The 27,598-nt window shown below is 39.7% G+C and overlaps 1 protein-coding gene across 6 annotated transcripts in view; it reads left to right on the plus strand.

Moving 5' to 3' along the window:
* LOC308559164 (E3 ubiquitin-protein ligase TRIM39) overlaps positions 1-27,598 on the plus strand; it is a 66,734-nt gene that overhangs the window by 17,515 nt on the left and 21,621 nt on the right. For 2 of the 6 annotated variants that reach the window (XM_081141469.1, XM_081141473.1), the window contains one exon: positions 2,381-6,484. The exons of 3 other annotated variants lie outside the window; for them this stretch is intronic. The gene's annotated coding sequence lies outside the window, so the exon portion shown is untranslated. Of the gene's footprint in view, positions 1-2,380; positions 6,485-18,141; positions 19,335-27,598 lie in introns of those variants that run through there. One more of the 6 variants, XM_081141475.1, reaches the window with a different exon arrangement.

The raw sequence follows: 27,598 nt of genomic DNA on the forward strand, positions 1-27,598 counted from the left end.
TCATTGGCTCTTGCACACTAAATCTAATTCTTGGCTAAATTTGTATGGAGTGTGATTATGACTGCTTATGCCCACAGTGGAATAGCAGTGGGGGAACTCTTGAGTTTTTATTTCATGGCTGAGCCATTAAGTGATTCCTCTTGTGTGGGAGACCATAGGAATCAGGTCCCAGCTGGGAGGCAGATGAAACAGTGTGGCATGTGGTTCACTTAAGAGTCTGGCTTGTTTGTCTGTTTTATGTTTGCATCAGTATTGGCTCCTCTAACTAGAGATCATAGCCCTCTTCCTCTTTCCAAAACTGTCCTTTTTCATGTTTACTTGCTATGACATGACACTTGTCCATATATGCAAAAAATGGGTTTCCTGTAACAAAGGAAACAAAATCCCTAGTATACAAAAATCAGCTTTCTTTAGTGTTTCTAAACAGTTGAGTAATTCAAAATGTGTACCCTTTTGAGACTCTTTAAATAAAATTAAACAGAGGACAAAGAAGAAACTTAGATATTTCTAAATGAATCAAAAGAGACCTTCCAAATGCCATAGAAACCAAGACTTAATCCATCCCCAAACCGTAGGTACATTCAGCACTTTTTAAAACTGGTAAAAAATTAGTATCATTGTCAAGGGGAGAGCAAGAGAGAAAAGGATTGAAAGACCATCCTTCTGAATTCAAAAGGGAATTAGAAAATTATTTAGATTTTCAGTAAAGGGATAATAATTCTAGTTTTGTCCACATCACATAGTTACTGTAACTGTCAAGTGAGAATATATGTGAAAGCACCTTGAAAATGGTCTTATAGGGCATTGTAGTAAAGTGTAAGTAGTAATACTTTGGGAGTAATAAGTAGCAAAATATAATAGAAAAGACAGATCCTAGACATCAAAGAATATGAGTTATTGTCCCCACAATACATATTTGTAAAATAAGACAGTGACAATATTCTTTTCATATAGCTTCTTCCGACTCTGGAGACTAATAGATGAAGTTACCCAGTTTACCCACTAGATGTCAAAAGGGTTTCTTTTAGGTTTTTCATGCACTTATTAAATATTTTCAGAGGACCTACTCTGAAGCAGGATACTGCTTAGGATTTAGAATACACATGAGTGAACAGAGTTGGCGGGAAGATGAGCAGAAAACAGTGTGTGACAAGTAAATTATATATCATAAAGGGATCAGTGGAGTGGAGAAAACCAAGCAAATAGGGAAGCTGTGGGGTATAGCTTCCAGTTTTAAACAGAGCAGTCTAGGTAAGCAACACTGAGAAAGTGACGAGAGCAGGCTCAAGGTGTCTCTTCTGTGTCCCCTCAGACAACCCCAGAGAGGGTTACTTCCTGCAGCTAATTCACATACATGATAACAGCTTCTGTCCCTGCCCAAGGGTATGCTCTGGAAGCAGGAGTCATGCAGGGTAAGCCAACTGTGCCAGGGAATAATGTCCCTGGGAGCGACCCCAAAGAGTAAAGGATGAGGGTTGGATACTTTTTTAGAGAGAGTGGGAGGGAGGGGGCAGAGAGAGAGACACATTAATTGGTTGCCTCCCACATGCAGCCCGATGGGCTGGGGATCAAACCTGCAATCCAGGTATGTGCTCTTGACCAGGAATTGAACCTGCGACCCTTCATTGCGCTGGCCAATGCTCTAACCACTGAGCCTGGTACACCAGCCAGGGCTGCTTGTGCCCTCACTCCCTCACCATAATTCCTGGGATGAACTTCCAGGTAAACTATCTTCTCCAAAGTCTTTGTCTCTGGGTTTGCTTTGAAGGAACCCAGAGAGTGACATTTGAAAAAGACTTGAAGGAGGTAAGGGATATAGCCATGTAGATATCTGGGGAGGACCTTCTGGGCAGAGGGAACAGTGAGGGCAAAAGTTCTGATGTGGGAGCCTGCCCAGGGAATTCCAGAGTCAGAAAAGTTAGTGTGAGTGGAACACAGTGAGCAATGGGGAGAGTAGTCAATGTGGCCAGAGAGCTCATGGAGGCCAATCATAAGGAAATTGTTCATTGGAAGGCCATTGGAAAATTTTGGCAAGGAAAGATGACTTAACATTTTTAAAAGATCACTCTTCTTTTAAATATTTTTTTTTCAATTACAGTTGATATACAATATTATATTAGCTTCAGATGTTTATATAATTTATGAAGTGACATTCCCAATAAGTCTAGTACCAACCTAGCACCATATGCAGTTATTACATTATTGACTATACTCTCAGTGCTGTACTTTGCATCCCTGTGATTTTTTTGTAACTGCCAGTTTGTACTTTTTAATCCCTTCCCCTTTTTCACCCATACCCCCAATGCTCCTTCCATCTGGCAACCATCAGTTTGTTCTCTGAGTCTATGAGTTGCTTTCTGTTTTGTTTTTTTGTTTACAGTCAAACCTCAGTTCTCGAATGTCCCCCACCTCAAACAATTCGGGTTCTCGACCATGTTGCTCACAGAAAAACGTCTTGGTTGTTGAACAAAACTTCGGTTCTCGACCCAACAACCCTTTCATGCTGATACCTGTATGATCAGTCACGTGTCTCTCAGGTGACAAAGGAGAGAATGCGCGAGTATGAGTCAGTTTACCACTAAACCTCACATTAGCATCTCAGGAAATTGTGCTCTGAATATTTTTGTGGTTTTTTTTGCTTTTGTTGCTGCTGCTTATTAAATACATACTGTAAGTCACCATGGGTCCTAAGAAAGTTAGTGATAGCAAAATGAAAAGGAAAGTTGTGAGAACAACAATAGAGCTTAAAAAAGAAATAATTGCAAAGTATGATAGAGGTGTTCGTGTGTCTGATCTGGCTATGGAGTATGGCATGGCGAAATCAACGATTAGCACAATTTTAAAACATAAAGAGGCCATCAAAAGTGCTGATGTTGCTAAGGGTGTGAAGGTGCTCACAAAACAACGACCACAGGCAATTGAAGAGGTAGAAAAACTGTTGTTGGTTTGGATAAATGAAAAACAGTTAGCCGGTGACAGCATTTCGGAAGCAATGATATGTGAAAAAGCAAAGCGGCTGCATGCTGACCTCCTGAAAGACACCCCGGGAACAAGTGCTCAAAGTGGTTCATTTAAGGCTAGTAGGGGGTGGTTTGATAAATTTAAGAAAAGAAGTGGCATTCATAGTGTAGTGAGGCACGGCGAGGCTGCCAGTTCTAACAAAGTAGCTGCTGATAATTTCGTGACAGAGTTTCAGGAATACATAGAGGCTGAGGGGTTTGTTCCCCAACAAGTGTTCAATTGTGATGAGACAGGCCTTTTCTGGAGGAAAATGCCAAAGAGGACCTACATCACACAGGAAAAGAAGTCATTGTCGGGACACGAGCCAATGAAGGACAGACTGGCATTATTGCTGTGTGGGAATGCAAGTGGGGACTTCAAATTGAAGCCTCTACTTGTCTACCGTTCTGAAAACCTACAAGTTTTCAAGAAAAATGTTGTGAAAAACAAGTTGAATGTAATGTGCAGGGCTAACAGTAAAGCTTGGGTAACCAGGCAATTTTTTATTGAGTGGATACATGAAGTGTTTGCCCCAAGTGTGAAAAAATATCTCCGGGAAAAGCAATTGCCAGTAAGGGCACTTCTTGTAATGGACAAGGCTCCTGCCCACCCTCCAGGCTTGGAAGCTGAGCTGGTGGAGGAGTACAGCTTCATCACTGTTAAGTTCTTGCCACCTAACACAACTCCTCTCATCCAGCCCATGGACCAGCAGGTCATTTCTAACTTTAAGAAGCTCTACACAAAGGCACTGTTTCAGAGGTGTTTTGAGGTGACCTCTGGAGCAAATTTAACCCTCAGGGAGTTCTGGAAGGAACATTTTAATATCCTCACCTGCTTGAGGCTCATAGACAGAGCATGGGGGGAAGTGTCTCCCAGGACCATGCAATCAGCCTGGAAGAAACTGTGGCCTGAGTCTGCTGCTGGAAGAGATTTTGAGGGCTTCGAGGACGAGCCTATGTCTGTTGTGGAGGATATTGTGTCTCTGGGCAAATCCCTGGGCTTAGAGGTGGATGGTGGTGATGTGGAGGAGTTGGTGGGGGACCACAGCACTGAGCTGACCACGGAGGAACTCCAGGACTTGCAGAGGGAGCAGCAGCAGACGGCAGCAGAGGTACTGTCTTCAGAGGAGGAGAAGGGAAGGGAGGATGTTCCTACTTCACTAATCAAGGGAATGCTTGGGAAATGGGGAGAAATGCAAAGTTTTATTGAGAAATACCACCCTGACAAAGAACTAGCAAACCATGCGATAAACTTGTTCAATGACAATGCAGTGTTTCACTTCAGGCAAGTGTTAAAACGCAGGCAAAAACAATCACTGGATAGGTTTTTAGTGAGACGGGGGCCCCGTGAGCCTGAAGCAAGTTCTAGTGGAGCAAAGAGGAGAAAGGGAAAGAACCCCAGAAGAATAGCTACCTGACGTTTCATGGAAGGGACATACAATAGCATCCCTCCAAACAGTAGCATCCCTCCTCTCCATATTGTCATCAGTAGCTCTCAACATCAAAGGTAAGTTCTAATGTGTATGTAAATTTTCATTTTTACTGTACATTTCCTTTTTGTTTTTAAAGTGTTTATAAACAGCACCATCTACTGTATATAAGAAAGTTTAAAATGGAATCATTTGGGGGTCTGGACCAGATAATTCAATTTACAGTCAAACCTTGGTTCTCGAAAGTCTCCCATCTCAAACAATTCAGTTCTTAACCAAGTTGTTCATGGACACAAAAACCAATTCTCAACCTGACAACCCTTTCATGCTGATACATCAGCAAGACAAAAAGCGTCCCTCAGGCCACAAAGGAGAGGATGAATTCAAGTCAGTTTACCACTAAACCTCCCTTGTCAGCATCTCAGGAAATCATGCTTTGAGTATTTTTGTGGGTTTTTGCTTTTGTTGCTGGCAAAATGGATATTAACACAATTTCAAAACAGGCCATCAAGAGTGCTAATGTTGCCATGGGTGTGAAAGAAACAATGATCACAGGCAATTGAAGTAGAAAAACTGTTGATTCAGATAAAACGCGTTTAGCAGGTGACAGTATTTCGGAGCAATGATAGGTGAAAAAGCAAAGATGCTGCATGCTGACCTCCTGAAAGACACCCCTGGAACAAGTGCTGAAAGTGATTTATTTAAGGCTAGTAGGGGGTGGTTCAATAAATTTAAGAAAAGAAGTGTTTGTTTATAGACTAAGCAGTGCATTAGACATGTGTAAGATAGGTTAAAACAATCATTTGGGGATCTGGAATGAATTCAATTTACATTATTTCTAATGGGAAAAAATGATTCGGTTTTTTAACAAATCCCCCTTTTTTTTTTAACTTTATTGTTGAAAATATTACAGCTGTGTGTTTTTTTCCCCTTCATAAATATTGCTTCTTGAACAGTCTTCCAGAATGAATTAAGTTTGAAAACCGAAGTTCCACTGTATTTGTTTTTTTTTTTAGATTCCACATATAAGTGAAATCATATGGCATTTGTCTTTCTCTGACTGACATATTTCACTCAGCAAAATATCCTCTAGGTTCATCCATGTTGTTGCAAATTGTAAAATTTCATTGTTTTTTATAGCTAATTAGTATTTCATTGTATATATGTACCACATCTTTATCCAGTTGCCCATTGATGGGCATTTGGGTTGCTTCCATATCTTGGCTGTTGTAAATAATGCTGCAGTGAACATAGGGGTGCATATATCTTCAAATTAGTGTTTTGGATTTCTTCTGATAAGTGCCCAGAAGTGGAATTGCTGGGTCATAAGTAGTTCTGTTTTTAATTTTTAGTACCCTCCATACTGTTTTCCACAGTGGCTGCACCAGTTTGTATTCCCACCAGTAGTGCACGAGGGTTCACTTTTCTCCATATCCTTGCCAACACTTGTTTGTTAATTTATTAATGCTAGCCATTTTGACAGGTATGAGGTGATATCTTCTGGTTTTAATTTACATTTCCCTGATTGGTGATGTTGACCATCTTTTCACATGTCTTTTGGCCGTCTATAATCTCCTCTTTGGAGAAGTGTCTGTTAGGTTCTCTGCTTATTTTTTAATTGAATTGTTTTGCTTTTTTGGTGTTAAGTTGAAAGTTTTTATAAATCTTGGATATTAACCCATCAGCGGATTATCTATCATTGGCTAATGTCATCTTCTATTTGGTAGGTTGTCTTTTTGTTTTGTTGATGGTTTCCTTTGCTGTGCAAAAAATTTTAGTTTGACATAGTCACATTTGTTTATTTTTCCTTTTGTTTCCCTTCTCCAAGGAGAAATTTCAAAAAAACATGACTAAGAGCAATGTCAAAGAGTCTACTGCCCATGTTTTCTTTTAGGAGGTTTATGGTTTCAGTCTCACATTTAAGCCGATAATTCATTCTCAGTTTATTTTTGTATATGGTGTAAGAAGATGGTCTACTTTCTTCCTTTTTTTTTAACATGTATCTGTTCAGTTTCCCCAGCACGATTTATTGAATAAACTGTCTTTGCCCCACTATGTATTCTTGCCTTCTTTGTCATGGATTAATTGACCACATGAGTTTGGGCTCTCTATACTGTTCCATTGATCTGTCAGTCTGTGTTTATGTTAATATGATTACTAAAGCCTTGTAGTGTAGTTTGATATCAGGTAGTGTGATACCTCCAACTGTTCTTCTTTTGCAAGATTGCTGTGGCTATTTGAGATCTTTTGTGATTCCATTTAAATTTTAGGATTATTTGTTCTAATCCTGCGAAAAATGTCATTGGTATTTTTTTTGTATAATTTTTTACTTTTTAATTTCATTCCCCTTTTTCAGTCATCCCCCGTAACCTTCTCCTATCTGGCAGCTATGAAAATGTTCTCTGTATCTGAATTTGTTATGCTTGCTTATTTTCTCTTTTGGATTCAACTGTTAATATGTATTTATTGCCATTATACATATTTTTGCTTTTTTATCCTTCTTAAAGAAGACTTTTTGCCCAGCCGGGCGTGGCTCAGCAGTTGAGTGTCGACCTAGGATCCAAGTGATCAGGGTTCGATTTCCAGTCAGGGCACATGCCCAGGTTGCGGGCTGCAGCCGATCAATGACTCTCTCATCATTGATGTTTCTCTCTCCCTCTCCTTTCCTCTCTCTGAAATCAATAAAGATATATTTTTTTAAAAAAAAAAGAAGACTTTTTAACATTTTATGTAATACTGGTTTGGTGGTGATGAACTCCTTTAGCTTTTTTTGTCTGAGAAGCTCTTTATATGTCCTTTGATTCTAAATGATACCTTTGCTGGATAGAGTAATCTTGGTTGTAGGTCCTTACTTTTCATCACTTTGAATATTTTTGCTAGTCCTTTCTGGCCTTCCAAGTTTCTGTTAAGAAATCAGTTGCCAGTCTTATGGGAGCTCCCTTGTAGGTAACTAACTGCTTCTTTCTTGCTGCTTCTAAAATTCTCTCTTTGTCTTTGACCTTTTGCATTTTAATTATGATGTGTCTTGACATGGGCCTTTTTGGATTTATCTTCTTTGGGATTCTTAGTGCTTCCTGGACTTGTATGTCTATTTCCTTCACCAGGTTAGGTAAGTTTTCTGTCATTATATTCACATAGATTTTCAATTCCTCGCTTGCTCTCTTCTCTTTCTGGCACCCCCATGATGCAAACCCTGATATGCTTGAAATTGTCCCCAGAGGCTCCTTATACTATCCTCATTTTGGGGGATTCTGTTTTCTTTTTGCTGTTCTGATTGGGTGTTTTCTGCTTCCTTATTTTCCCAATCTCTGACTTGATCCTCTGCTTCATGTACTTCACTGTTGATTCCCTGCAATGTATTCTTCATTTTAATTAATGTATTCTTCATTTCTTCTTTCTTTTTTGAGTAAAACAATGTGGGTTTGTTTATTATTCAGTGCAGTGAGGGGACACTCATGACATTGGGAGCTGTGGAGTGTTACAGTAATAGGATGTTAGAAAGTACATGTTGGTTGAGTGATTTAGAGATGGGTCTGCAGAAGCTGACTGTATTTCTTTCCTAGGCCTTTTATAACAGTAGTACAAACTGGGTGACTAAAACTCAAAAACTTATTCTTTCACATTTCTGAAGCTGGAAGTTGAAAATCAAGGTGTCAGCAGGGCTGTGCTCCTTCTGAAGGCTCTGTGGAAAAAATCACAGTCTCTTCTTGGCTTCTGCTGGTGGCCAGCAATCCTTGATATTCTTGACTTGCAGATGCATCACTCTAATCTCTGCTTCCATCTTCACGCAGACTTCTGTTCTTCATTTCTGACTGGCTCTTCATGGTTTCCGTGTCCTTTTTATGCAGTTGAAGTTTTCACTAAGTTCATCTTCTCTTCCTGTAAGTTCTTTGAGCAGCCTTATAACCAGTGTTTTGAATTCTGCATCTGGTAAGTTGCTTGTCTCCATTTTGTTTAGCTCTTTTTCTGGAGTTTTATTCTATTCTTTCACTTGGGACATGTTTCTTTGCTTCCTCATTTTGGATTCCTCCCTATGTTTGTTTCTATGTATTAGGTAGAGCTGCTACATCTCCCAGGCTTGGTAGAGTGGCCTTATGTAGTAGGTGTTCTGTAGGATCCAGTGGCTCAGCCTCCCCAATCACCAAGCTGGAGACTCCAGGTGCACCCCCACCCTTGTGTGGATTGTATACACCCTCCTGTTGTAGTTGAGCCTTGGTCACTATTGACACATCAATGGGAGGGATTTAACCCCAGGCAGATTGGCTGCAAGGACTGGCTGCCACCACTATAGAGGATCAGCTGTGCAGGGACCCATCCCACAGAGCAGGACTTGCTTCAGCAGGGTTCTGGTGCCTGCTGAGTTTGCCCCTTGAGTGTGTTGCTTGTGGGTATGGTTGGGTGGTGGTGCTTTGATGTGGTCTGAAGCTGTCCACCAGATGCACTGGCTCTGGGATCTCCTTGGAGGTGAAAACCAAAGTCAGCTGCCACCTGTGTTGTACACAGGGCCTCCCTGCATGAGCTCAAAAGCAATCTGTAGATGGCTGCTATTTGTGTTGGGCTTGGATGTGCCCAGGAGAGGCCAAGTTGTGAACCAAGGCAGACTTCCACTAGTGCTTGGCTTGGGACCACTTAGCAAGAGGTACAGGGTATACCTAAGCCAGATGCTGCTTAAGAGATTATAGAAAAGTCTGAAGCATGAGCCAAGACAGGACATTCATATGGAAAAAACACTGGAAACAGCTTGGATGGGCCTGCAGGTTGGGTGGGGCAGGGTCTCTGGGAATCACCAAGGTGGGGCTAATTGTGTTAGCCAAGTTGATGGAGACTTAGATATAGCTCTCACTTGCTGGGTCTGTGGGAGGAGGGCTCAGAAAATGAACAGTGACCTCTTCCTGCACTTTTGTCTGGGAGAAAGCTCTCCCTCCAGCTCTTGCCCTGATGTCAGACGCTTCAGTTCCTCCCCGTACGTCCCTGGTGACTTACTGGACATCAGCTCTGGAGCTCAGAGGAGGTGAGTCTGAGTAAGTCTGTGCATGGGCCCTTTAAGAGGAACACCTGGGACTCCAGCAGCCCTCCATCTCACTCATCCACACACCCTACTGGTTTTTATACCAGAAGTTATGGGGACTTCTCTTCCTGGCACTGGAACCCTAGACTGGGGACCCTGAGGTAGGATTGGGAACCCTCACTCCTCAGGCAAACCTCCACAGCCAAGATATCCCTCTAGATTTTTATCTGCCACACATGGATGTGTGGGACCAGCCTGTTGCACATCTCTGCCCCTCCAACCAGTCTTGATGTGGCTTCTTCATATCCTTAATTGTAGGACTTCTGTTCGGCTAGAATTCAGGTGATTCTGAGTGGTGATTCTATAATTTAGTTGTAATTTTGGTGTGGTTGTGGGAGGCTGTGGGTACCACATTTACTTATGCCACCGTTTTCACCATTGGTATTTTGATAGGAATTGCATTGAATTCGTAGATTGCATTGGGTAGTATGGAAGTTTTAACTGTTAATTCTTCCTATCCATGAACACAGTATATCCTTCTATTTATTTGTATCTTACATTTTTTTCTTCAGTGTCTTATAATTTTCATAGTACAGGTCTTTTATTTTCTTGGTTAAATTTATTCCTAGATGTTTTATTTTCTTTGATACAATTGTAAATGGGACTGTTTTCTTAGTTTTTCTTTCTGATAGTTTATTATCAGTGTATAAAAATGCATTTGATTCCTGAATATTAATTTTGTATCCTGCTACGTTACTGAATTCATTCATTAGTTCTAATAGTTTTTTGGTGGAATCTTTAGGGTTCTATATATATATATATATATATATATATATATATATATATATACACACTACTATGTCATCTGCAGATAACTACAGTTTTACTTCTTTCCAATTTGGATGCTCCTTATTTCTGGTCTGAATTCTGTAGCTAGGACTTCCAGTACTATGTTGAATACAAGTGGTCAAAGTAGGCATCCTTGTCTTGTTCCTGATCTTGAGAAAAACCCTTTTAGCTTTTCCCCATTGAGTATGATGTTAACTGTGGGTTTGTCATATGTGACCTTTATTATGTTAAGATATATTCCTTGTATTCCCACTTTGCAAGGAGTTTTATCATAAATGGATGCTGGATTTTTGTCAAATCGGTTCTTTTAACAGTAGACTAAGAAAGTAAGATTGGAAAATGAGGGATCAGGAGGCTGTGGCAGTTTCCCCTGTGAGATGATAGTGGCTTGGACCAGTGTGTTAGCAATGAAGATAGAAGTACTCAGATTTTAGTTGTAGTTTGAAGTTGGGACCCATACATTTCCTCAGACTAGCAGTGGGATATGAAAAAAAGGATAGACAATTCCACAACCAAAGTTTAAATCTCCGGATATGTACTGTAATATATTCAGAATAAGGTATCAGTCTGTACTTTAACAGTATCCGATGAGAACGTAGAGAAAGTCCAGTGTATCGCCCATCTTAATGTGGAGAAGGAAGTGTGCATTAGTTTCTTAGGGCTGCTATAACAAAATACCACAAAATGGGTTGGCTCAAAACAACAGAAATGTATTCTCTCACAGTTCTGGAGGCAGGAAATGAAGCCATCAGCGGAGCCATGCTTCCTCTGAAAGCTTTAGGGGAGGACCCATCCTTGCCTCTGCTTAGCTTCTGGTGGTTGCCACCAGTCCTTGGTTTGTCAATGCATCACTTCATTGTCTGCCACTGTCATCATATGGCATTTTCCCTATGTGTCTCTGTCCAAATTTCTCTCTTCTGAGGACACCAGTCTTTGGAGTATAGCCCACCCGAGTCCAATATAACCTCATCTTAACTTGATTGCAGCTGCAAAAACCCTATTTCCGTATAAGGTCATATGCACAGGTTTTGGGTGGACAAAAATTTTGAGGGTTGGATTTTGAATTCAGTCATCCCCAGAGCTTATGCAAAGTATGCTGTAAAGTTATTTAGAATGGAGAGACATCCTGTAATGTCTCTTAACTCTCTATGAACCTTTCTGTAATGTTAATACTATAAGGGTTCTTAACATATGTCCTCTCATTATAATGGTAATCAAAGAAAAGTTACATGATCTCCCAGGTTCACTGCAAAGCCAGAACTAGAACCCAAGCTTTCGTAATCTAAGGAATATTTTATGGTCACTTTGGCTGAAAAGAAGGTGAGACCCTCCCTGCTAATTTCAAAACTAATAAACAACCTAGTTTTTTAGATTTCTTCATATTAACCAGGATACTTATTCTGTTGAGCTACCCTATTCCCAGGAAGGTGGAGACCTGGCCGATTAGAGTCAAGTCTCAATTCATGTCACAAGTTAATAAGCTGAATTTGGAAATACTGTTCTGGCTTACTAGGAAATTAAAAATTGTTATAGTAGTCCCTAGAGCTGCCATAACAAAATACCATGAACTGGGTGGCTTAAACAACAGAAAGTTATTGTCTCACAGTTCTGGAGGCTGTAAGTCCATACTCAATGTGTCAGTTGGGTTGGTTCCTTCTGAGGGCTATGAATGAAGGGTTTGTCCCAGGTCCCTCTCCTTGGCTTGTAGATGGCTATGTTATCCCTATATCTTTACATTGTAATCCCTGTGTTCATGTATGTCCAAATTTCCCCTTTTATAAGGACACCACCCTAATGAGCTCATTTTAACTTGATTACTTTTATAAAGAACTCATCTCCAAATAAGGTCACATTCTGAGGTATTACGGGTTATGACTTCAATGTGGATTTGGGGTGGGGATGGGAAGGACACAATTGAACTATAATAAGTGTGAAGGTTTAGAACGGGTAGGGAACATCCAGCCCGCAGGCCATATGTGGCCGCGAAATCATTTGGTCTGGCCCTGCCAAGTCCAAAAAGGCAGTACTCAAAATTCAATAAATCTTGGAGCTTTTTTCGTTGATAATTTTGTATGGCCGTCTAATGATATAAATGTCCAAATGGTCCTTGGCAGAAAAAGGTTCCCCACCCCTGGCTTAGAGCAATCTTAGTAGTTCTTAGGAATGCAGACGTTCACTCCAGGTTAACACTACCAGTGGGCTTCTGCCTGCAGATTCGTACCCACCGTCAGCCCCCTGCCTCTCAGGAAACCTGCTGCCTTAGTTATCTGCCTGGGTCCCAAGCTCTGTACCCACGACGAAGGATATGTTTTCAAGACAGTCTTCCCATGTGGCCATGAGACAGACTCCCACTTGCAAACCGCCCCACCGTTTCTGGCCTTATGAATGAGAGTTCTGCATCTCAGCCACTCGGCATAGCAATGCTGTTTTGATCTTGGCCAGTTCCAGCTTTGGCACCAAGCTAGGCCAGACCACAGGCTCTGGCTCTGGTTTGAGAAGAGGGCACAATGCTTCAGTTTAGGGTTGCTTTTGCTTTGTCTTCCAAAGCAACAAATAAGCATTGCAAAGGCTGTACCTGAGGTAAAGAAGCAAAGACCGGAGCCCCAGCCCTAGCCATGAGACAGCCACAAGGTCAGGGGGACTTCAAAACTATGAGCAACCCCATTGCCCATACTAAGTTCAAAGGTGTCATCACCCAAAAACAATTCATACCCATATGAGGGAATCATCCATCACCCCACCGGTTGGTCCACCTTGGTCCACTGCACAGGGTCCATGCCTTAACTGTTAGGGTACCAGTGTTTGACACCACTAACCCCATGCAATGATACCTGGAATTTCTCTCTCTATGGGGCATTTTGGGAGAGTGCTGGCCACAGTGGTCTACCGCAGACAGCTACGCTCTGGCCTTATCGAGAGATGTAAACAACTCTTGTATGTCATTCATAGTAGCAGGGTAATCGATGTGCATTCACTTACCTGATGGACATTTTCCTAATACAGTGTATTTAAACACCATTTCCAACCCTCCCACTGCTGCTCATTGGGGCACCAACAACTCATTTTGGCTGGTCTGTTACAGGTACGTGTTTAACTTTATGAGAGTCTAGAGGATGTGATTGAATTTTCCAGAGCCTGATGACCCCAGATTCCTAATGCCCTGCAGAGCTGTGAGCTGTAAGCTCAGGCAGCACACCAGTGACCCCCATCAAGCTTCAGTCAGAGCCTTTCTAAAGAGACGTGCATTTCTGACCTTCTCCACCTTAAATAATCATGAAACTGGACAAAATGCCAGAGGCAGTTGTTACCAGACTTTGGACAACAGGCATCCAGTCACTGCAGTTCTTGAAATGGGTCCCTCTGTGCCCCAGCTCTCTGCCTTAGGACAGTTGCCTACCAAAGGCACAGGGCAGGAGAACTGTATGCAGGCCTGTTCTGCTGCACTGAGTCAGACCACAATTTGGGGCCGTGGAAGTCGCTGGGACTCTCAGAGTAAGCTGAAAACCAAGGTTCAATAGGGGAAGAAAACTTTTTCTAAAAGGAAGACAAAGTAATCCAATCTTAAGTACTGTTTATTTTTTCTTTTAAGTACTATTTTCTAATCTAGTTTCAGAGTAGTTGCCCTGTAGTGAAATTTATTGTTTCCCTGTCTGCAGCATGGCTACCCTACCTATTGGTATATGATCTTTATTTTTTTCTCCCTCACTTGGGGGAGGTGCATTTTACTTGGACTTATTCCAAACTTGATTCTAGAAGTGGACAGGCCATCCAGGCTCGTGCAATCAGAGCATCGAAATGCCTGCCCAGCATGACTACAGGCACCAGTAACACCCAGACTCCTCAGTGAAAACAGCAAGGCTCCTGGCAGGGACTTGAAACCAAGAATTAATGTACACACAATGTTAGGCACCTCAGAGAAGCTCTAGGACAACCAAAGAATCTGATGTGGAAGCCACACCATAAGAGCAATGACCAAACCACACTGTGGACTATCCCAAAGAGCACCTCCCCTCCATCCCCATGGGCCCAGACACAGCAGGCCTTGGGCTGATCTTCCTGAGCACAGCTGCGGAATTGAGGTGCAACACAGGTGTGACCTAGGCAGACTCAGATGGTACTGCTCTAGTGTTGAGAAGGTTTGAACAGCAAGTTCTGGCTTCTGTTAGAGGAAGGGGGATAGGACTCGTCATGGGAAACTCCCTGAATAAGAAGGCTTTTGTAGACGCTGAGCAGTTACAAAGCCTAGCATATGTGCTATACCGGCAGTTCTTGAAGTGTAGTCCTGAACTACTAGGGTCTGCCAAATCTTATTTTCATATCTATACTAAGGTTTTTTTTGCCATTTTCCCTGTGTTGAAGTGCATCATGGTGGGTAAACTGGTGCCTTAAGATGAATCATGACAGTGGCACCAATCTGTATGCCCCACTGCCACACCCAGGCCAGGGTAGGGGTGGGTGAGCCAGTCCAGGTAAGAAAGTCCTCTGTAAAACAGTAAAAAATTCTGAATTGCATGAAGCCTTGACCCTCGCACATTTTCACATTCTGTGGGACTCATTCTGAATCTTGCCTAGAGCACCTGTGGGCAAGTCCCAGGACAGTGTGAGGTCCTGTCTCGGGAGGTGGTCGGCATGCGGCCTCGGAGCTTTGAACTGAACCAGCGGCTCTGCTCATGGAACACTCTTCATAGTTGAAAGGGTATTCTGGCTTGATTTTTGGCAGAAGTTGACTACAAAAATGAATGAAGTGGGCCTGTCTCTTCAGGGAGAGTAACAGTGCTTGCTTTTACTGACACAAGTCCAGCTTTTACAGGAAAATTATAACTTCAAAAAGTTGTAACTGCCTATATTATTTTCTTATTGCTGCACTAATAAATGCCACAAACAATACTCAAAATGATGCAAATTTGTTATTTTACAGTTCTGGAGGTCAGAATGCCAAGATGGGTCTTTCAGGGCTAAAATCAAGGCTTTGGCAGGGCTGCATTCATTATGGAGGCTCTAGGGCAAAATCCATTTCCTTGCTTTTTCAACTTCTAAAAGTTTCCAGTGTTCCCTGGCCACAGCCCTCCTTCTCTGTCTTCAAAGCCAGCAGCCTGGCATCTTCCAGTTGTCTGTGTCTCTCATAGGGACACTTGGGATTACATTGGGCCTACCAGATAATCCAGGATAATCTCATCTTTACCTTAATCCCAATGCAAAGGTCCTTTTGCCACTCATGTGGGGTAACATGCTCACAGTTTCGAGGAATTCAGACCTGGACATCTCTGGGGGCCATTGTTCTTCCAACTACCCTGCCACAGTGAGTTCAATAGCTTCCAGTATTTAAACTTTTCTGACGAGACTGGTAGTGATTTTTAATGAATGTAATTCTTTATAATGTATGAAATGTGTGAACATTTGGTATGTCTCTAATTCCGTGAACCAATGTTTTCAAGTGACCAGTGCTGTTAATACAAAATTATGCATGGGCAAAGGATGCACTCAGAGTATAAGAAAGAGTAGTGAATTTTTAAATAACATTTTCTTCAATATTTAAAAGTTATGTGTGCAAAAGAAAACAGAACAAAGGAGGCAAAGAGCATACAAATCAGCCATAATCACAGTTTGCTGCTGCTTCTAGTCCTTGTGTGTGAACACATAGCAACTAAGCATATGTATTCATGTGGTTGATGTGTATCGTGCTTACTCACATATGGTGAATATTTACCAATTTGAAGTCCCAATGCCATGAGTATTTTATAAGCATGAATATAATACATTATCAGGAAAGATGTGCAATTCTACCTTTTACAGAGACAAAAATTTCATAAAAGACAAAAATGACCTACTGATAAATGGTCTCTTGATGGTTGTTGACAGAATTTAAAGTACAGTGCTGCTTCATTGTCTCTGGTTGAGGTGACTCAGCTCATATTCACCAAGTGCTGCCTTCTTCATCCCTCAGGCCCCCACAGCAAAGGGGCAGCAGCCAGCCAGGCCTGAAAGGGGGGTGGAGGGGTGCAAGCTGAGCTCCCCAGGTCCCATCACTTTCTCCACAGGAACTTGATTTTAACATAAACTAGCAAAGTTCATTAATAGAATTTTGGATTTCACTTTCCAGCTAACATTTAAGAAGTTGTCCCTTGTTGTGGTATACAATCAAGAATGTCATAATTTCCTGGAAAAGCTATAAAAATATTCCTTTATTAAAGTACATCTCTAAATGAAGCCAGATTTTTTTATATACCTCCAGCAGCATATTGCAATAGATTGAATGCTGCTGATAAAAAAATCCAACTGTCTTCTATGTAGCTAGACATTAAAAAGATTGGTAAAAATCTAAAACAGTGCCACTCTTTTCTCTAAATTTTTGTTTTGAAAAATGCGGTTACTTTTTTCATAGAAATAGGTTATATTAATAAGTTTTTTTTAATAAGTTAATACCTATACTTTTCTGTTTTAATTTCTGATACAGTAAATGTCAGTAGTTATAACTAACCCACATAAGGGAAAGTTTTGGTGGCTTCAATGCTTTAATAATTTTTGAGACTATAAAGGGGATCAGCATTTGAAAACTGCTGATCTAGTCTGTGCTCTTCCCATTTTTACTAAGATATGTATTAGTTATCTGTTGCTGAGTAATATATTTCCCAGAATTCAGCTTAAAACAGCAAGCATGATCTTAACTTCTGAAGAACAAATCTGGGTCTTCTTGCTCAGGTCCCTCAGAAGTCTGTAATCAAGGTATTGGCTTGGGCTGCAGCCATCTCTAAGCTGCACTGTAGAAACGTGTGGTTCCAAGCTGCCTCATGTGGCTGTTGATAGGTCACATTAGTTCCTTGGCACGTGGGCCTCTCCATGGGCAGCTTACAACATGGCAGCTGGCTTCCATTAGAGACAGAGCAGAGAGAGATATCAACAGAGGATGCTCAAGATGGAAATGATAGCCTTTTCAAATGTCTCATCACTCCTATAACATTCTGTTCATCAGAATTGAGTCACTAGGCCTGACCCATACTCTAGAGGAGAGGATTACAAAAGGTCATGAGTACCATGAAGCAGGGATCGTGCAGGGCACCTCAGAGGCTGCCTACCACGATGTGAAAGCAAGTTCAACCATAAATCAGTGTGCATCTCTAATTTTAAACAAGACTATATGGAATTTTCAAAAATTAAAGAGACCCATAGATAAAACAAGCTGATGGTTGCCAAAGGGGAGAGGAATATATATATACATAATCTGATTGAGTCCCATTAATAGATAATTTAAGTGGGCCCAATTTATGTCCTCCTTGGTTTGCATCTGAGTCTTATGGTCTACAGAGAGGTGTCTTTTCCAGAAAAATCATAGAGAGGAAACCGCCTCACACTTTCTTATTAATATTTACTGGAAGCTAGTAGTTTTTATTAAAAAGCCAACAGGTTTCAGGCAGAGGCTGCAAAAAACAACACTGGAAGTCAGACCCTTCTCACTTTTTATTTTATTTTAAAAATATAACAACATTATTACACCTAAATACTATTCCTTAATATTTGCACTTGGTTGATTTATTCTCTCAGATATTTTTGACCATTTTATTGTAATTTTAAGCACAAATATTAAAAATGTGCAAAACAAAGGCATAGCTTAAGGAATTTGAAGCACACCAGGTTAAAAACTGAATGTTGTCTCTCACTACATAAGCCACTCCACTTTCCAAGCTGCTCATAACCTCTCCCAAATAACCTTGCTTTTACAGTAATAACTACTGTGCATTTTTTATAGTTTTAATCACCCAAGACACTATAGTTTTATCTTCCCTGTTTTAAAATTTTGATATGTTGTAAATATCTTTTAATCTGTAGGTTCATTTCTGTCCCCCTTTTTTCCTTGCAGTTTATCTGTAGAAGAGCCTGCTTACCCTGAAGACTTTACCACCATCTAGATTTTGATTATTATGTATTTATGGTGAAATTCAACATATTTCTTCGTCCTCTGTGTTCCTTCAAAATTGGGAGTTGGATTCAGAGGCTTGATTAGACTCAGGTTCAATCCCTTTGACCAGACTAGTTAATTTTGTATTCCTTCTTAGGAAGTCACATAATATCTTAATTTCTCTCATTTTGTCATTCTAGCAGCTGTTGACATCCACCCAATATCCAGATCCACTAATTCATCTGAGGTTACAAAATGTTGACATTTTAAGTCTCTTGTTGCATTTTCATAATTTGAATTCTCAAAGAGATGCTTTCCCTTGCCTATTTGATTATCCAGTAGAATTGTTCTAACAGAAAAGACAAGATAAATATTTGATTCCTTAATTTACCATTTTTAGGATAGTGAATTAGTTTCCTTTCATCTCCCAAAAGTAAGCAATAATTTTTTTCTGTATATCATTGTGAACTTACGGATTTAAACCTGTTTGATAAGTTTCAGTCCATTATAATTACAATCTCTATTGAAGCTAAAATTGTTCTATCTTTGGCAATAGGAACTTCTTCAGTTAGGCTCCTGAATCCTTTGATAGTACCCTGGTAATCTTCAGTTGTATCCTTGATATGTGGTGTAACAAGGTGTTCCAGATTCACCTTGTCTTTCTCCAGCACCTATACCTGAAATCAGCTATTACTCCAAGAAGTGCAGGTTTCTTTTCTTGGGAAATGGTGTTTTGAAACCACAATTTGGGTGCTAAAGATGTACATTGTTATGGAGTAGTTGTTTCTAGGCATTTACAGTGGACAGAGCCAGGGGATATACATATGCCTATATTTTTTATAAATTCGTACAGATATTTCCAATTTAAAAATGAAATATTCATGAATTCATGTTCATAGTCATCAATTTAAATTCAGGAATACAGAGTTCTCACTTTACCTCTTCTGTATTATAGATCTCCTTTCTTCTACACCAAGAATCTTGGTTCTCAAGGTTATGGGGGCCAATAAAGTAGATAATTAGATAACTTAGAAGATCCCATAAGTGCATGTATTCCACATGGTACCCACAGCATTATGGATTAAAATTACTAAAATTATCACCAGCGATATAATTATTGCAAGCAACAAAATAAAATTTTTGCATGTTTTCTCCCTTTACTCCCTTTTAAAAACAGCTGTAGCCCTGGCTGGTGTGGCTCAGTTGGTTGCGTGTGATCCCATGCAGCAAAAGATTGTTGGTTTGATTCCCAGTCAGGGAACATACCTGGGTTGGGGCTTGATCCCCAGAAGTAGACATACAGGAGGCAGCTGATCGATGTTTCCCAGGCACATCAATGTTTTACTCTCCCTCTCCATCTCTAAAAAAATTTAATTAAAAAATCTTTAAAAGGAAAAGACAGCTGTACCACTACGGTCAGGGTCAATCTTCACAGCCAGCCTGAGGATCAACCCCCATGTACAAATGGACCAATAGTAATTAAGATTCAATTACAACAGGAGGGCCCACATAACACACACAAGGGCCATTCCTCAAGGACCTGGATCAGGTGATCAAGGAGACTGCACCACTGGGTCCCACAGGACACCTACTACTTAAGGCCACCCTACCAAGACTGGGAGACACAGCAGATCTACATAATACATAGAAACAAATATGAAGAGGCAGACAAAATGGGGAAGCAAATTAACATGCCTGAATTTCAGGAACAGACAAATCTCCAGAAAAAGAGCTTAAATGAAATAGAGTCAAGCAATGTACCAGATATGAGTTTAAAACAATGGTTATAAGAATTCTCAAGTAACTTACTGAGAATTCAACAGCATAAAAAAAGACAGGAACAATTTAAAAATAACCACTTAGAAAGAAGAAACACAGTATCTGAAGTGAATACACTAGATAGTATAAATAGTAAGTTACGTGAAGCAGAGGATTGAATCAGCGATTGGGAAACAAAGTAGTAGGAAACACCCAATCAGAGCATCAAAAATTAAAAAAAAAAAAAAAAAAAGGATAGTTTAAGTCTCCTTTGGGACCACATGAAGCGTAGCGACCATCACATTATACAAGTACCAGAAAAAGAAAAGAGGAAGGGATCGAGAACCTATTTGAAGAAATGACTGAAAACTTCCCTAACCTAGTGAAAGAAAAAGACACTGAAGTCCAGGAAGTGCAGAGAGTCCAAAACAAGATGAACCCAAAGGGGCCTACATCATAATTAAAGTGCCAAAGGTTAAAGGCAAAAAGAGAGTCTTAAAAGCAGCAAGAGAAAAGCAGTTACCTACAAGGGATTTCCCATAAGACTATCATCTGCTATCTCAACAGGAAAATCTCAAGACACAAGGGATTAACACAAAATATTCAAAGTGATAAAACACGAGGATCTACAACCAAGACTGCTCTACCCAACAAAGCTATCATTTGAAATTGAGGGAGAAATAAAGAGCTTCCCAGACAAAAACCTAAAGGAGTTCCATTACAACCAAATGAGTGATGCCAGAAATGTTAAAGGGTCTTCTTTAAAAACAAAAACTGATAAGTATAAAGAATAAAATAGCAATAAATATGTACCTATCAATAATCACTTTAAATGTAAAAGGCTTAAATGCTCTCTCAAAAGACATAGGTTAGCTGAATGGATAAGAAAACAAGACCCATATATCTGCTGTCTACAAGAGACCAAACTCAAAACACAAGATACAAAGTGAAGGGATGGGGGGTGGGGGGGAGATCCATGGAAATGGAAAAACAAAAAAGTGGAGATAGCAATACTTATATCTGACAAAATAGACTTCAAATTAAGGCCATAAAAAGCGACAAAGGCCACTACCATAATACCAAAGGAATTGATACAAGAGGATATAACCCAGGTAAACATATATGCACCCACTATAGGAGCACATGAATATATGAAAAAGCTCTTTGAGGAATTTAAGGGAAACAGATTAATACAGTCATAATAGGAAACTTTAACACCCACTAACATCACTAGGTAGAACTTCCAGACAAAAAATCAAGGAAACAGAGCTAAAATGACACACTTGGACAGATGGATTTAATTGATATTTACAGAACATTCCACCCCAAAGATGCAGAATATACATTCTTCTCAAGTGCACATGGGACATTCTAAAGCTAAACCATATGTTAGGTCACAAAATAAGTCTATACAAGTTCAAGAGGATTGAAATCATACCTAAGAATCTTCTCATATCACAAAAGCATGAAATTAGAAATCAGCTAAAATAAAAACACTCAAAAACATTCAAACACATGGAGGCTAAATTGCATGTTATTAAGCAATGAGTGTGTTACCAAAGAGATCAAGGAAAAAAATCAAAAACTTCTGGAAACACATGAAAATGAACACACAACAACCCAAAATCTATGGGACACAGCAAAAGCAGTCCTGAGGGAAGATCAGAGCATTACAGGCCTATATCAAGAAATAAGAAAATGCTCTAATAAACTAACAGTACTAAAAGAATTAGAAAGAGAACCAGAAAGGCCCAGAGTGAGTAGAAGGAAGGAAATAAAGATCAGAGTTTAAATAAATGATACAGAGGCTTAAAAAACAATACAAACGATCAACAAAACCAAGAGCTGGTTCTTTGAAAAGATGAAAGATTGATGAACCTTTAGCCAGACTCGTAAACTGAGAGAGGCCCCAAATAAGTAAAATCAGAAATGAAAGAGGTGAAGTAAAAACTGACACCACAGAAATACAAAGCATTGTAAAAAAAAAAAAAATACTATGAATTATATGACAACATGCTGAACAAAATGGACAAATTGCTAGAAAAATACACTCTTCCAAAACTGAATCAGGAAGAATTAGGAAACCTGAATAAGCTAATAACATCTGATGAAGTTGAAGCAGTAATAAAAATCTCCCAGCAAACAAAAGCCCCGATCTCTCCCTGAAAGCATCACAGGAGAGTTTTACCAAACATTTAAAGATATGACATCTATACTCCTCTATTCCAAACAATCCAAAAGGAAAGAATACTTCCAAGCTCTCTTACAAGGCCAGCATCATCCTAATCCCTAAACCAGATAAAGACACTACAAAGAATGAGGATTACAGGCCAACATCCCTGATGAACTTAGATGCTAAAATTCCTCAACAAAACATGAGCAAATCAGATCCAGCAGTATATTAAAAAGATCATACAACATGATCAAGTGGGATTTATTCCAGGGATGGAAGGCTGATACAGTATTCACAAATTAATAAATGTGATACATCACATAAACAAAAGACAAAAATCACATGATATCAATAGACACAGAAAAAGCATTTGACAAAATCCAGCACCCATTTTTGATGAAAACTCAGCAAAGTGGGAATAGAGGAATCATACCTCAACATAATAAAGGCCATATATGACAAACCTCCAGCCAACACCATATTCAATGGTCAAAAATTAAAAGAATTTCCCGGAAGGACAGAAACAAGGCAGGGGTGTCTGCTTTCACAACTCTTATTCAACATAGTACTGGCAGTCCTAGCCACAGCAATCAGACAAGAAGAAAACATAAAAGGCATCCAAATTGGAAAGGAGGAAGTAAAACTCATAATTTGCAGAAGACATGATATTGTACATGGAAAATCCTAAGGACTCCACCAAATAAAGTACTAGATTTTAATAAATGAATTTTGCAAGGTAGCAGGACACAGCCCAGCCGGGCGTGGCTCAGCGGTTGAGTGTCAACCTAGGATCCAGGCAGGCGATCGGGGTTCGATTCCCGGTCAGGGCACATGCCCGGGTTGCAGGCTCCATCCCCAGTCGGGGGCGTGCAGGAGGCAGCCGATCTGTGACTCTCTCATCATTGATGTTTCTCTCTCTCCCTCTCCCTTCCTTTCTATGAAATCAATAAAGATATATTTTAAAAAAAAAAAAAAAAAAAAGGTAGTAGGACACAAAAGCAACACACAGAAATCATGACATTTTTATACACCAACAATGATCTCTCAAAAAAAGAAACTAAAAAAATAATCCCATTTACCTTTGCAACAACAAAAAAATTTAAGATATTTAGGGGAAAACAATCAAGGAGGTAAAAAACCTGTACTCATAAAACTACAGGATGTTGCAAAAAGAAATAAAGGAAGATATAAACAAGTGGAAGAATATACCGTGTTCATGGATTGGTAGCATTAACATCATTAAAATGTCCATACTACCCACAGTAATCTATAGGTTCACTGTGATCCCTATTAAAATACCAACAGCATATTTCACAGATCCAGAGCAAACACTTCAAAAATTTATGTGGACCCAAAAAAGACCCCACATAGCCACAGCAATCTTGAGAAAGAAGAACAAAGTCGGAGGGATGACAATACCAGATAGCAAGTTAAACTAAAAGCCACTGTAATCAGAACAGTCTTGTACAGGAACAAGAAGAGACATACAGATCAGTAGAACAGAACAGAGAACCCAGAAATTGACCCAAACCATTAACGCTCAGTATTTGACAGGAGGCAAGAACATGCAATGGAGTAAAGACAGTTTCTTCGGTTAATGGTGTTGTGAAAATTGGACAGATATATGCAAAAAAATGAAACTAGACCATCAACTTACACCATACACAGAAATAAACTCAAGATGAATAAAGGCTTAAATGTAAGATGTGAAACTATAAAAATCCTAGTAGAAAACATAGGCAGTGAAATCTCAGACATCTCTCATAGAAACATGTTTGTCGATACATCTACTAGGGCAAGAGAAAGAAAGAAAATAAATTGGACTGCATCAAAATAAAAAGCTGCTGCACAGCAAAAGAAACCATCAACAAAACAAAAAGGAGCCCAGCCCACTGTATGGGAGAACATATTTGCCAATGACAAATCTGATAAAAGGTTAGTATCCAAAATATATAAGAAATTCATACAACTTAAAAAAGGAAGACAATGCAATTAAAAGATGGGGAAAGGGCCGGGCCAGCCGTGGCTCAGCGATTGAGCATCAATCTAGGATCCAGGTGATTGTGGTTTGATTTCTAGTCAGGGCACATGCCTGGGTTGCTGGCTTGATCCCTGGTTGGGGGTGTGCAGGTGGAAACCAATCAGTGACTCTCATCATTGATGTTTTTATCTATCTTTCCTTTCTTCTCTGAAATCAATAAAGATATATTTAAAAAAATAAAGATATATTAAAAGAATAAAAATAAAAATGGGCAAAGATCCTAAATAGACACTTCTTCAAAGAGGATGTACAGATGGTCAAGAGATGTGAAAAAATGCTCAAATTCACTAATCAGCAGAGAGATGCAAATTAAAACCACAATGAGATATCATACTTGTCAGAATGGCGACCATCAACAAATCAATCGACAAGTGCTGGCAAGGGTGTGGAGAGAAGGGAGCCCTAGTACACTGCTGGTGGGAATGCAGAGGGTGCTCTCCAACTAGCCTTCAGTTGATTTTTCAGGGTGGTTTTTCTGTATTTGAGTTGTAATTCCAGTTTGGTTCTGGGGAGTGTCAGCGCAGCCTCCACCTAATCTACTACCAATCTAGTTTCTTATGATGGAAGCTATTATTGATTTTTTTCATTTAAATTTATTGGGGTAACACTGGTTAAGAACATGTAAGTTTCAAGTGTACAGTTCTGTAACACATCATCTGTATGTTGTTGCATTATGTGCTCACTGCCCATCCAGGTCTCCTCTGGTCACATGTATTTGACTCCCTTCACCTCTTCCCCCTCCTCCCCAGCCCCCTTCCTTTCTGATAACCTGCTGTCTGTCTATGAGTTTGTGGTTTGGCTACTTTCTGTTTTATATCCCGAATATGAGTGATATCATATGGTTCTTGTCCTTTTTCATCTGACTTTTTTACTTTGTGCGATACTCTCAAGATCCAACTATGTTGTCACAAATGACATTATCTCAACTTTTCGTATAGCTGAGTAGTATTCCATTGTATATGTGTGCCACTTCTTCTTTATCCAACCTTCCATCCAAGGTCACTTAAGTTTTTATGTCATGGCTACCCTGCATAATGATGCAGTGGACACAGGGATATCTTTATGAATAAATGTTTTCAAATTTGGGAGGTAGATACCAAGAATAGGGGACTGCTGGGTCATATGGTAGCTGTATTCTTAATTTTTTGAGGAGCCTTCATACTGTTTTCCATAATGGTTATACCAGTTTACATTCCCACCAGCAGTAAATGATGTTCCTTTTTCTCCACAGCCTCTCCAACACTTGTTATTACCAGTCTTGTTGATAATAGTCATTCTAACAGGTGTGAGGTGATATTTCATTGTAGTTTTGAATTGTATTTCTCTCATAGCTAGTGAAATTGAGCATCTTTTCATATATCTGTTGGTTATTTTTATGTCTTCTTGAAAAAGGTGTCTGTTCAGGTCCCCTGACATTTTTTAATTGGCTTGTTTTTTTGTTGTTGAGTTATATGAGTTCTTTATATATTGTGGATATTAGCTCCTTATTGAAGGTATCATTTGGAAATATCTTTTCCATTTGGGTGGTTGCCTTTTTGCTTTGTTGATGTTTTCTTTTGCTGTGTAGAAGCTTTCTGGTTTGATGTAGTCCCATTTATTTATTTTTGCTTGTACTTCACTTGCCTTTGGGGGTCAAGTTAATAAAAACCTCTTTGACCAAGATCCATAAGTTTAGTGACCATTTGTAGTATAATTTGAAATCAGGGACTGTGATACCTCCACCTTGGTTCTTTTATCTCAAGATTGCTCTGCTTTTTGGGGCCTATTTTGGTACCATATAAATTTAATAACTTTTTAAAATATATCTTTATTAATTTCAGAGAGAGGAAGGGAGAGGGAGAGAGAGAAACATCAATGATGAGTAATCAGCTGCCTCCTGCACTTCTCCTGCTGGGGATTGAGCCCACAACCCAGGCATGTGCCCTGACCAGGAATCAAACTGCGATCTCCTGGATCAAAGGTCGATGCTCAACTGCTGAGCCATGCCCAGCCAGGCTGATGATTTTTTTCATATATATATGTTTTTTAATGCCATTGGGATTTTTATAAGAATTGCATTAAACCCATATATTTCTTGGGTTAACATGCCCTTTTAAAACACTGTGGTGATTGCTGTGAGGAGCTGATGAGGGAGGTGTAGGAGGGCATAGCGAGGATAAATGGTGATGGATGGAGACTTGACTTGGGGTGGTGAACACACGATACAGTGTACAGATGATGTGTTGTAGAATTGTGCACCTGATATAATTTTGTTAGCCAGTGTCACCCCAATAAATTTTTTAAAAAAGGGAAACCCCATGCCCATTTGTTTGCCCAACACTATGTTTTTGATTCTTCCAACCCATGAACACAGAATATTTTCTTTTCTTTTCTTTTCAATTTCTTTCAACAATGTCTTCTAGTTTTTTGTGTATAACTCCTTCACATCCCTTGGTAAGTTTTTTTCCTAGGCATTTTATTCTTTTTGTTGCAATTCCAATGGGATTGTTTTCTTCATTACTTTTTCTAAGATTTCATTGTTAGTGTACAGGAGGCAACAGATTTTTGTACATTGATTTCATACCCTGTATTAATTTTTTCTAATAGTTTTTTGCTGGGGTCTTTAGAGTTTTCTACATAAAGAATCATGTTGTCTGCAAAAAGTGACAATTTTACTTCTTCATTTTCAATTCAGATACCTTTCATTTCTTTCTCTTGCCTGAGTGCTCTGGCTAGGAATGACAGTACTACATGGTGGGGCAAAAGTAGGTTTACAGTTGTGAGTACACAAAACACAGAGTTTATTATTGTATTATTATTTATTAATTATTGTATTATTTTCCATTTGAACAACTGTAAGCCTACTTTTGCCAAAAAACGAATGTTAAATAAAAGTGGAGAGAATTGGCATTCTTGTCTTGTTCCTGATCTTGGAGGAAAAGCTTTCAGTTTTTAACCATTGAGTATGATATTAGCTGAGGGTTTGTCATATATGGCCTTTGTTATGTTGAGGTACTTTCCTTCTATACCCATTTTATTGGGTGTTTTAATGATGAATGTTGCATCTTTTCACATGCTTTTTCTGCATCTATTGATATGATCATAGGATTTTTATCTTTTTTTTTTTTTCTTTATTGATTTCAGAGAGAGGAAAAGAGAGGGAGAGAGAGAGATAGAACCATTAATGAGAGAGCCATTGACCGGCTGCCTCCTGCATGCCCCTGACTGGGGATTGAGCCTGCAACATGGGCATGTGCCCTGACTAGGGATCAAACCCTGATCGCCTTGATCCTAGGTCGATGCTCAACCGATGAGCCACACCCAGCTGGGCAGGATTTTTATCTTTTAATTTGTTAAAGTGATGTATCACATTGATCGATTTGTGTATGTTGAACGATGCATCCTGTGTCCCTGGAATAAATCCCACATGATCATAATGCATTATCTTTTAAAGTATATATATGTTT

Source organism: Miniopterus schreibersii (assembly GCF_964146895.1).
Source record: "Miniopterus schreibersii genome assembly, chromosome: 6".
Taxonomy (NCBI): Eukaryota; Metazoa; Chordata; class Mammalia; order Chiroptera; family Miniopteridae; genus Miniopterus; species Miniopterus schreibersii.